We start from the raw sequence: 10,273 nt of genomic DNA, 5'->3' as shown, positions 1-10,273 counted from the left end.
TCAGCTGGTGTAACAAGATTGCCTGTTTGATGGTGGGCTACGCCCACCCGCAACTAAGACTGATTCGGCACCTTGAGTTGAGCTGCCACTTGGATGGCTCAGTGGATAGAGCGTGCGCTCTTAACAACAAGGCTGCTGGTTCGACTCCCTCATGGGATGGTGGCTACGTCCACCCACAACTTAAGACTGTAACACAGCACCTTGAGCTTAGAGGCCACGAGCTGCCGATGGGCAGCCAGATGGCGACTGGCGCCCTCCACAACGAAGATTGAAGAACAACAACTTGGCTGGTCCCCTTCCCCAATTCCCCAACACTGTTCCCCTCCCCAATTCCCCAATAAAATATTTTAAAAAAACCCACTTTTTAAAAACATCCCCAAAATACTTTTACCACACCTTAAAAACTTAGAAACCATGAATGTCATCGAATACCTGGTCAGCATTCTGACGTCTCTGACAGTGTTGTAAGTGCTGTTTTTTATGGTGTATTGGTTTGAATCAGGATCCAATTCAGGTGCATGTGTTGCAATTGCTCTCTCAAGTCTCTTTTTCTGCGGGCCCCCCTTCTTTCTTCTTCCCCCTCCCCACCTTTCTCGTGGGCTGGGAAAGATGGCCCCATCATAACTTAAACTTGAACCAAGAGAATTCTTGAATGGTTTACTAGAACCCCGGCCCATGTGTAGTATTTGTTTTTCCAGGGACACGCCAGAAGATTTATGCGTCCCATTTTATGCAACTTCTGCCTAATCTGCAAAAACAAACACTAATGCCTTTCTGAAGCAGTAAAGAGTTAGTGGGACAAAGTTTCTGCTAATGTCTGTGTCACAAAGTGTTAAATGCCATCCATTTAATGTCCCCAGCTGCAGAAACATTTGGATTTTTTCCCCCCATATAGTGAAATATATGGGGAAAATGGTTCATAGCAGCATATTAGAAAAATAGGATAAAAACTTTGTGTCATACAAATGACCTTACCAGCGTTTGTGCCTGTCCCAGGCTGCACGCCACATTGGGAGTCTTAGCAAACAACTCCAGACAATTTTCATTTATGTATTTAGGTCAAACATGACTTTTGAAAAGCACTGCTCACTATGGACATCTTCAAATGTACGCAAAAATGAGAGAACGATACAACAAACTCCACGCACCCCTGATCCAGTTCTGACAATTATCCAAGTTTTCTTGACCTGTGCAAACAATGTTAAATCCGTTTGAAGACCCACACATGGGGTGACCAGATTGTTCAAGATTCCACCAGACATCACTATTTCCCCCTCAGCCTTGCTTATTCCGTGAGAGAAAAGGGAATGGGGTCAGCTAAGGACAGCCTGGCTCTCTGATCAGAACAAACACCCAACAGACACATGTGGGTTCAAAGTGGAAATGCAGCAGCAGACCCTGCAGAGTCCAATTTAGACAAGGGGAGGGTGATGGAAGAGCCTCCAGGACCAGCGAGATACTTTGTAAGTCTTTTCTCTGTTACTTTCTCCTGTATATGTTTACCTACTCTTAACTTAAAAAAAAAAAAAAAGGAAACCAAAATCGTGGACCTACAGATACTTTGCTGGGGTCAGTTGTATTACGGGCCATGTGCTGTTACCATAGGCTGTGCGTTAAGACTTTGAAATTCAAGAACAGGCCTACCTCCAACTCTGGGTTCGAGCTTTGAGCTGACCCACAATGCACCTTGGCACACGCAAGTGCCTTCAGTCATCGTGCAGTGAAAGGTGGTGCTTTGATTTGGGGAGATCATTTAGCTCTAATTGCAGGTTTTCTCCAAGAAACAAATGGAGTGTGAAAAGAAGAGACCTCCAAAACATGAGCTACAGTAATTCCACACACTTTCATTCTGTAGCAACTGGGGGAAATCTTTCTTTCCAGTTAAAACAAAAACATGAGAGGAATCCAAACTGGAACCTGCGGGATGGTGCAGTGTCCAGGGGTCGGGGTGGGGGTCACAGAGAAAGGGTGAGTGGATTTGAAGATGGGATCCAAGATGGGGTGCAGAGGTTGTGCTGTGTTAACTAGAAATAAAGCAAGCCGAAAGTTGTTAAGTCTTGCTTTGCCCCTTTAAGTGGAGTCGGGGGTGAGGAGAGGATCAGGAGCAAGATCCCCAAGGGATCTGATTAGAAACTTGGCCCCTGGGTTTCGATGGGGCGCTGGCTGTGCAGCCTCTGACCATCACGGAGCACAGCTCCAGCCTCCCAGAAGGAATGGCTCCCGTGAGCCATTCTTACCAGAGAATGGGGGTACCCTCCTGAAATCCACCCTGGTAAGTGGGCTTCCAGAGGAGGGCAGTCTCGGGTAACTCGTTTTGGCTTACAGGTCCTGTCCATTTTCTTTTGTGATCTGTCCCCCAGCTCAGGAGACTCCGCAGCTAGACTTCCATGGGCAGCCACTTAGGAAATCGTTCCAATACCTCTAGTAATTCCAGTCATGGCTAATGTTTACTCCATGCGAGGACTCGTGCTAAGAGTTTTACAGACGTTCTCTCATGTAACGCTTGCCAACTCTGAGAAATCAGTCCTCTCATCTTCCCAGTTTGATAGATAAGGAAACAGGTGCAGGAAGCGGAGTTACCTGGTCACCCCGCCAGTAAGCCCTGGAGCTGGGATTTGAGCCCTTGCAGAGGCAGATTCCCGGGCCCCGCTCTTCAGTAGCGCTTGCCCCTGCTCGCCTTCCTCGGCACCTCTAGGGACCACAGGGCGCCTTACCGAGATGCGGCTAAGGTGGAAGCAGCTTACCCAACAGCGGTGGGGATGCTTTGCTTAGACTTGCACACAGATGAGTAAGGCGTCGTGCTGGCTCTTAAGAGTCATGGTAGGAGAGGAAGGAGAATGCCAGGGAGCATTCCAACTGAATGTATAAGTGGAATGTGCAGGCCAGCCCAAGGCAGTGCCAACCTAGTGGCAGGGATAGGGGGGAGATCCAGGAAGACTTCTTGGAGGAAGTGATGCCACAGGTGGTGGTTGAAGGCCAAGTGGAAAAGGGAATTTTAGGCCAAAGACCAGCCTGAGCCTGGAGCAGAGACAGCCTGATGCGAGTCTGGGGTCACTGAGATTTACTCTGCTGACGGACCCAGGGCAGGACGTGACTAGGGATGAGGGGAGAAAGGCAGGCAGGATCCAGCCCCCAGGGGCCATTAGAGACCAAGCTGAGGAGCTTGGCTGTCCCATCCGCATCAGGGGACAGGAGGGTTTCAGACACGAGTGCAATATATTCAGTTAGGCCTTTTAAAATATATTTGGCAGATTGAGCAATACATTTGGCTATTTTAATAATGCAATGGATGGAATGGGGCGTTACTTGGGCAACTGGATGAAGCCGGGGGAATGGTTTGAGGACTATTTAAGAGGTAAAATTAGTAAAATCTGTTGACTGATGAGTTACATGGGGTGAGAGAGAGAGGAGCCCAAAATGCTGGCCCAGTGGGGTTTCTGTCCTATATCGGCGCAGGTCCAACCAGGAACACCAAAACCACTCCATACAGCCTTTAAAATGGGGCAGGGGTATGTATGCAGGGGTTGCTTACATCCTGATGGAAGTGACAAGGAGAAAATTCAGAGATGTTGTAAATTGAATTATAGACGCCAGGTAGAGATAGAGCTGTTACTCTGTTAATGGCTGTGGGCCAGCTACCAAAAGACTGCTCACAGGCCTCCTATGTCCGTTGGAAGTTTGGATTAATTTCCAGGTGAGTCTTTCTGCAGATTCTCCCAGCCAGCCTCGGCTGCAGGAGTGGACGTTTCTTTTTTCGGACTCCATCTCAGAGCTGGCCCATGTCACCTCCTCCCACCCCTTTGCCTACAGCTCATGCAAATTCTTGCAGACACCTGCGTCTTTCTTCCCCCTTCCCCTTGCTTGACGTATAAAAATGCTTGCGAACGCCAAAGTCAGTGGACCTGTATGCACGTCTTTCCCACCTAGCCATGCTGCTGGTGGTTTGGACTTCATGCCCCAAGACCCGTCTTCATTTTGGTTAGCATTTTTGGCTCAATAAAATCTTTCTTTAAAGAAGTCTTTTATGTGGAGAGGCTGGGGCCACAGAGTGCCTCTCCGGTTGGAGCTGGAACCACTGCCAGGAACTCCACTCAAAGCCGAGAGGGAGAAAATGGCCCTGCTTCTGCTTCGTTCTGCTCTCCAGTCGTGCCAGGGCACCCAGCGGCCAGACTTCCCCCACCCCCAAGCCAGTTCACAAGGAAAGAGCTGAAAAGGGCAGGATCTGACCCGAGCCCCAGCACAGCAATCCAGGTTAGGGGACGGTGGGGATGCGCCATTACTGGGCAGGTGACTCTGAGGTGCTGTGGGGCCTCCAGGGGGAGATGTCCAGGAGGCACTTGCTGGACCCCCGACTCCAAAGGTCGGGGAGGACGTCTGCACCTGTGCATTTGGAACTGAGCAGCCTACAGTGGTGACCAATGGATGTGCTCACAGGGTAAGTCCTCGCGTTACTTAAAAGAAATATTTACATGAGTTTCCAAAACCGTTGCATCCTCTTCCACTCCCCACCGGCTTACCAAGGATCTATTGGGTTGTCGGAAAAGTCATGACGTATTTTTTTCTATGTTTTTCGTTGCAAAAAAATGTGTCATGACTTTTCCGACAACCCAATATATGCTCTCCATGCTCTCCAACATCTAGTCTTTATTTTAGCTGCTCTAGAGGAGGTGACATGGACCTCACGGGAGGTTTTAATTGGCATTTTTCAGGTAACCTTTGAGATTGAGTACTTAGGACGGACTTCTGCATGGACCCATGTGAACATACTCCGGAGGCTCCACTCCGGAGGCTTCTGGGACGGAATTGAAGGGGAAGCAGCGCGGGGATGTGGGTGGCGGAGGGCTCTTCCCAAGATCAAGGCCTCGGTTTACATTCTCAAGCAGCATGCAGGGCTGTCAGGCAGCGCCTCTGTCATCTCCTGAGCGTGTGCAAGTCACACACCCCCACCCCCACCTCCCCAGAGCCTGAGCTAAAGGTGTGAACTTGGAGCCTGACATACACCGGGGTCTAAGTAAACCCTCAGGTCGCCACTTGCTCGCTGGGGTCTTGCACAACTCCGGTGTTTTCATCTGCAGAACGGGAACAGTATCTTTTCGTAGGGTTGCCATGAGGATCCCATCAGACACAGGGTGGTCAGGTGGCCAGCGCGGTGTGTGGCAGCCCTGAGCTCCGCAAGAGAAGCTGATGTCGCTGCTTTTGTTATTAGAAGAATGAAAGAGACGTGGGCAGGTCTTCTCTGATGAGGAAATGGAGGCCCGGGTTAGTTACAAGATGTGTCCCCCAAAAAAACCTGCTCATCGGGGCCGAGTTGGACCAGAACCCGTGTCCCCGCGGCCCCGCCGGCTGCCCCTCCCAACCTGCCGCCGCACTTTCAATCGCTCGCTCGCTTAGCACACATCGTGTCAGGCCTGGGACAGTGACAACCGTCTTTGTTGCGATCACTGTCTGAGGGCACAGCGCGACTCACCTCAATCCGAAGTTTAGGGGAGGGTGCTCACGGGTAAGGAGCAGGCTCCGATGGTTTTGTTTCTGCTCATTTGCTTAAAAAAAACAACAACAACAAAAAACCAACCCCCAGGCCCCACGTAATAACTACAAGGCGAGTTTTGTTCCGATGACACCCATTCTCGCTCCCCATCTGGGGGACGGGGGACAAGAAGACAAGACGCGGCATCCCACGGGCTTGTGCACCGGAAGTTGTGCCTTTTGGGGAAAGGCGTCTATTCCGGGAGAACACCACCAGAGGTCGGGCTGGGAACGGCTCTCGCTCCACCTGCCCTCGGCCAACGGGGCCGCTTCCGGTGAAAGGCGCTTGTTTCAGCATTGCGAAAGCGATGCGTATCGACAAACGTTCAACCCAAGCCTTAACGTGGTCGTCAGGGGTGACGCTTTTGGAGCGGGCGAGGTCAGGGACTCGCGCAGAGCCCGCGGACGCGCCTCGCCCTGATCGCCTCCGGCCTGCGTCTTGCTCACAAAGGGCCTAGACGGTCACACTCAGCCCTCCGCGCCGCCGCCAAACGGCAGGTGACAATGAGGCGCGGAACTCAACGCCGCAGGTGCGCTCGCCGCCCGCGCCGGCGCGCGCAGCCCGGAAGCAGGCGCCTCACGTGCTCTGCGGGAAGTCTCCCGGCTCGAGCCAAAGGGGCGAGGCGTCTCCGGCTCTGCGTGCTTGCGTCATTACGTAAGCTGGCGGGGCCGCGGGACGGGAAGGTGACGTTTCCGGCGCGTAAAGAGGCTGTGGGCGGGCCCAGGGAGTGGGGCAGAAGCCAGCCCCGCCTCTTAAAGCTGCCGGGGCATATATGCGTTCCCCAGCTGGGGCCCCGGGCCGCGGCGCCTTTAAGGGTCGCCGTGACACGTGTGTGAAGCGCCGAGGGCCCGGATGGTGAGTGTGCGGGGCCCAGGCCGAGCAGACGACAAGCGCAGCGGGCTGCAGCGTGCCGGGCGAGGGCCGGGTAGGAAGGGGCCGGGTCTGGGCGGCATGCGGGCCGGGGGAAGGCTGCGGGTCTGGCCAAAGCGAGGGTTTCTGCCAGGCCTGGGGCGCGGGAAGGTGCGGCCTCTACGCGGGCGCACCCGGGGGCGCTCCGGAGAAACGTGAGTGCGTATCCCTGAGGGTTCCGGGGTCCGCGGGGAGGGCCGGGAGCCGTGCGGTCCATGAAGGGTGTGGGGGTCCGCGGGGAGAGTCCGAGGCTGCGCGGTCCGCGAGGGGCTTGGGGGTTCACGNACCTGACGCCTCTTTCTTCCCTCTGTAGAGATCGCCCGGCATTTCCGCTTTGGGAACCAGGAGGATGCACATGAGTTCCTGCGGTACACCATAGACGCCATGCAGAAGGCCTGCCTGAGCGGCTGTGCGAAGTAGGGGCTCCGCTGCACCCCCTTTTCACACTGGAGGGCACCAGCCCTCTGCTGCTCCCCCCACCCCTCCCTCCGGCTTTCCTCTATAGATGTTTGCCTCTGGGTCCTTGACCCGCTGGCACTCAAATAAGGGGTTACACTCGCCTCCCGGGAAGGGCCTCTCCTGGTGCTTCCCCGTAGCCCGGACCGGTGCGGCGGGACCAGGCGGTGCCCACGCTGGGTCCCTGCCACTCGCCGGGGGTGGGGAAAGGCTTCAGCCCGTCTCTTGGAGGGCCTTTGCTTTTAAAAGGGGTCCTGTCTTTTAAAAATCACAGCGGATGGTACAGAGGATGGGGCAGTAGGAATTACAATGTAAAGAGGAAAGAACTTGGAAGCATGCAGGAAAATTTGAGGGTAGGAGTTTATAATTTTTGAGATTTCACTGTGCCCAGTTACTGTTTCTTAATTCAACTTTGGCATTGCGACAGGGACGACTTTATGCTGGTGTTCCCTTTTGTGAAATAGTTACTGTCAGAAAGGCTTTTGTATCGTTCCTGGGTTTGTGGGCTCAGACAAAAGAAAACAGGCAGGGAATGCCCCCGTTTTGTGGCTGTTGCCTAAGCTCAGAATAGACTTGACTCCTCAACACACCACTTAGGAAGCGACCCTGGAATGTCCTTCAGGAAATTAGCTGAGTTGCAGCAACGATGATGGGAAGACCTGTTTCAGTGGGTGAGATTCTTACATAAATCAACCCTGAGAAAGTTTCCAGGGGTTCCTTGGGCACCCCTCCCCTGCTGGGCCGAGATCTCTGGCTTGGCCACGTGTCTTCCCCGTCCCTCCTGCCGGGCACGTCCTGCGCCGGCCCTGCCCACGCGCTGTCCTCGCAGTAACACCTCAGTTGAGCTCCTTGCGGACCCCCTCCTGTGTGAGGGTAAAGACCTGATCCTTGAGTTTGAGGAGCTCAGAGTGTCATCGGGAGCGACAGATAACTAATTGGTTCCTGCGGTGTCACCGTAGTAAGTGCTGTAGTGGAGCGGCACCGTGGAAGCCGCTCCCAGGAGCATTCCACTGGGGTCACCCTTAGGAGCCTGGAGGAGTGACCCCGAGGCTTAGATGGCAGGGAATGTGGCTGGGCCGGGCGAGGCCTGCTGAGGCAGGTGGTGTGAGGTGTGACTTCTGCATTGCAGGTGCTTCCTAGCCCTGGTCCCAAGGTGGAGTCACCAGAGAGCTCTTAGGACAATAACTGACCCTGACCCCATGCCAGGCCGATTAGGCAGACTCTGAAGGCAGGAGAATTCGGGAGGGACGGCGTACGGGAGAATGGATGAGTCTGGGGCTTGAGGCTGAGGGTGGGGGAAAGTCCAGGTCTGTGGCCTGGGCAGCTGGGTAGGTAGTGGCAAGCCATTCAGGGCACAGAAGCGGGCAGACACTGGTGGCAGGATGAGGGCATGAGGCATCAGGTGCAGCGGGATGCTTGCCGAACACCCGTCTGTGAGAACGCTTGTACTGGTCTGTAGTGACCTGCGAGGGAGCAGGAGTGGCTCACATGGCAGGGCGTCCACGGAGGAACACACTCAACTGAATGTGCAGGGGGAGGGGCCTTGTGGTTTTTAAAATTTTTTCTTAATGATTTTTAGTTCAGCTTGTGAACAGAGTGTTTGTGATATTTCTGCTTCATGGAGTTCCCGACATTTTCTTGGTAAATGTTCCCCGTGCGCCCGAGGGAGCGCGCTCAGCTGTCCGGGGGCTCGACCTGCGTCTGTAAGGTCTGTGCCATTGATGGTGGCGTTTTGTCCTCTATATCCCAGCTTCCTTTCCTCCCCCGGTCTCCGCACTGATGATGGCCTGTGTCTGTCTCCTTGCATCTCCTGTAGCTGTGGCGTTACAGTCACAACCCTCACGACTCCATTGAGACGACAGTGTCCTTCTTTGTCACATCTGGAGCCTCTGGGGCTTGCCTGCTGCTGTGCCACCTCTCCTCAGGACCATGGCCCTGCTTGCTGACGGGGCAGCCTGTCTCAGGCATGCCTGAGGCCTCATCTCGCCTGTGAGCCAGATCGAAAGTCTGTTTCTCTTGTAGATAAGTGCAGCCCCTTCGCCTTTATTGTTGTGGCTGAAGTTTGTCTTGACCCGCTTATATTATTCTGTTTCATAATTATTACCCAGAGCTCACTGGCTGTGTTTCCTTCTCCATCTGATTTTGCCTGTTCCATTTAAGCCTTCGTTTGGCATTCAGGAGCACCTGCCGTTTCGTTCCAGTGACTGTACCCACGCCCGTTTATATGCCCTTGGCCCTCTCTTCTGAACCTTGATTCGGTTTGTGGTGTCGTTTGCCGCCTCCCTCCTTCCCACCCTTAAATCTCCGTTGCACTAGTTCTTAGTTTGTGGGAACATAACAAGATCTGTATATTCTCCCATGTGTGTTGCGCTTTTGCTTCAGGCTTCGTCCCCAGGCCGCGGGGCTGGGGTTGCCGGGTTTGGAAGCCCGAGGCGCCCACTCTTTCGCCTTGGGATGGCTTAGTGTTTGACCTTTTTGCTTAGAGGACTTTAGGTAGTTTTCTCAGGTAACAGATAACCTGACCAATGACAGTTAGAGGGTGAATCTGTGGTGTAGGTCGCCCCTGGACATGTGTGGACAGAAGAATGTTCCCACCAGCGTAAAACTCAGCCATCAGCAGCAGGCAGCAGTGGGGCCTGAACACCATCACTTTGGGGTCAGCTCTGTTCTGAATATCATAGTTTGAACATACCCAACAGTAAATCAAGCCGACGTTGCCAATCAGTGTGACATGCTACCAAACGTGGTGTTTCCTCGGTGAAACTTACAGGGTTCGTCCTCTGTTGCCAGGGAAAGTGATCTTCCCTTTGTGACATTCCCCACTGATTGGGAGTGACTCACCTCAGGAGCACATACTGCTGTTAGTCTTGTTTCTTTGTGGTAAAGGCCTTTTTTGTTAACTCCTGGAACTTTTTCTTGTGTGCTAGTTTTATAAGTTGTTTGATTATGTTTTACTTTGCCCGAGCCTCTGCTTCTTGGCTGTCTTCATTTCGACTGCGTTCTCTCCGACAGCTGTCTGGGCTGGGTGTACTGCCGCCCTGTCGCTCCCTGGCTGCGTTTTTATCTGAATGTCTTCTCAGTTGGGCACCTTGCAATTCAGCCTTCATTTCTGATGTGATTGTGCCTTTTTTTCTTAAGACTTTCTCCCTTTTTTACTCTCTTTTCATTTTTAGTTTTAAAATGTATTATTCAGGGTGGTTTTTATATCCCCAAATGCTTGTCTGAGGATCTGTGATTCAGTGTTGCTCTTTTCTCCTACTTGATGCTCGTTTTCCTCCGATGAGGGTCTTGGTTCTTGTTTACCGTTTTCCACGGAAAACGCCTTTGCATAGGCTCAGGCTGTTCTTTGTCGCCTGGATGTGGTGACTTGCTGGCTCTTAG

General features: G+C 53.1%; 1 long non-coding RNA gene across 1 annotated transcript; it reads right to left on the bottom strand.

Annotated features, from left to right (window-relative positions):
- Positions 1 to 1,482: 1,482 nt before the first annotated feature.
- Positions 1,483 to 6,056, bottom strand: LOC109383731 (uncharacterized). Its single transcript, XR_002124285.1, has 2 exons — positions 5,468 to 6,056; positions 1,483 to 5,236 (listed from the first exon to the last, which is right to left on the bottom strand). It is a non-coding gene; the product is annotated as an uncharacterized LOC109383731 (long non-coding RNA).
- Between the last annotated feature and the right edge of the window lie 4,217 nt (positions 6,057 to 10,273).

Source organism: Hipposideros armiger, unplaced genomic scaffold (genome assembly GCF_001890085.2).
Source record: "Hipposideros armiger isolate ML-2016 unplaced genomic scaffold, ASM189008v1 scaffold_87, whole genome shotgun sequence".
Lineage (NCBI taxonomy): Eukaryota > Metazoa > Chordata > Mammalia > Chiroptera > Hipposideridae > Hipposideros > Hipposideros armiger.
Note: the sequence above shows the minus strand (reverse complement) of the source record. Positions and strands in the feature narration are given on the sequence as shown.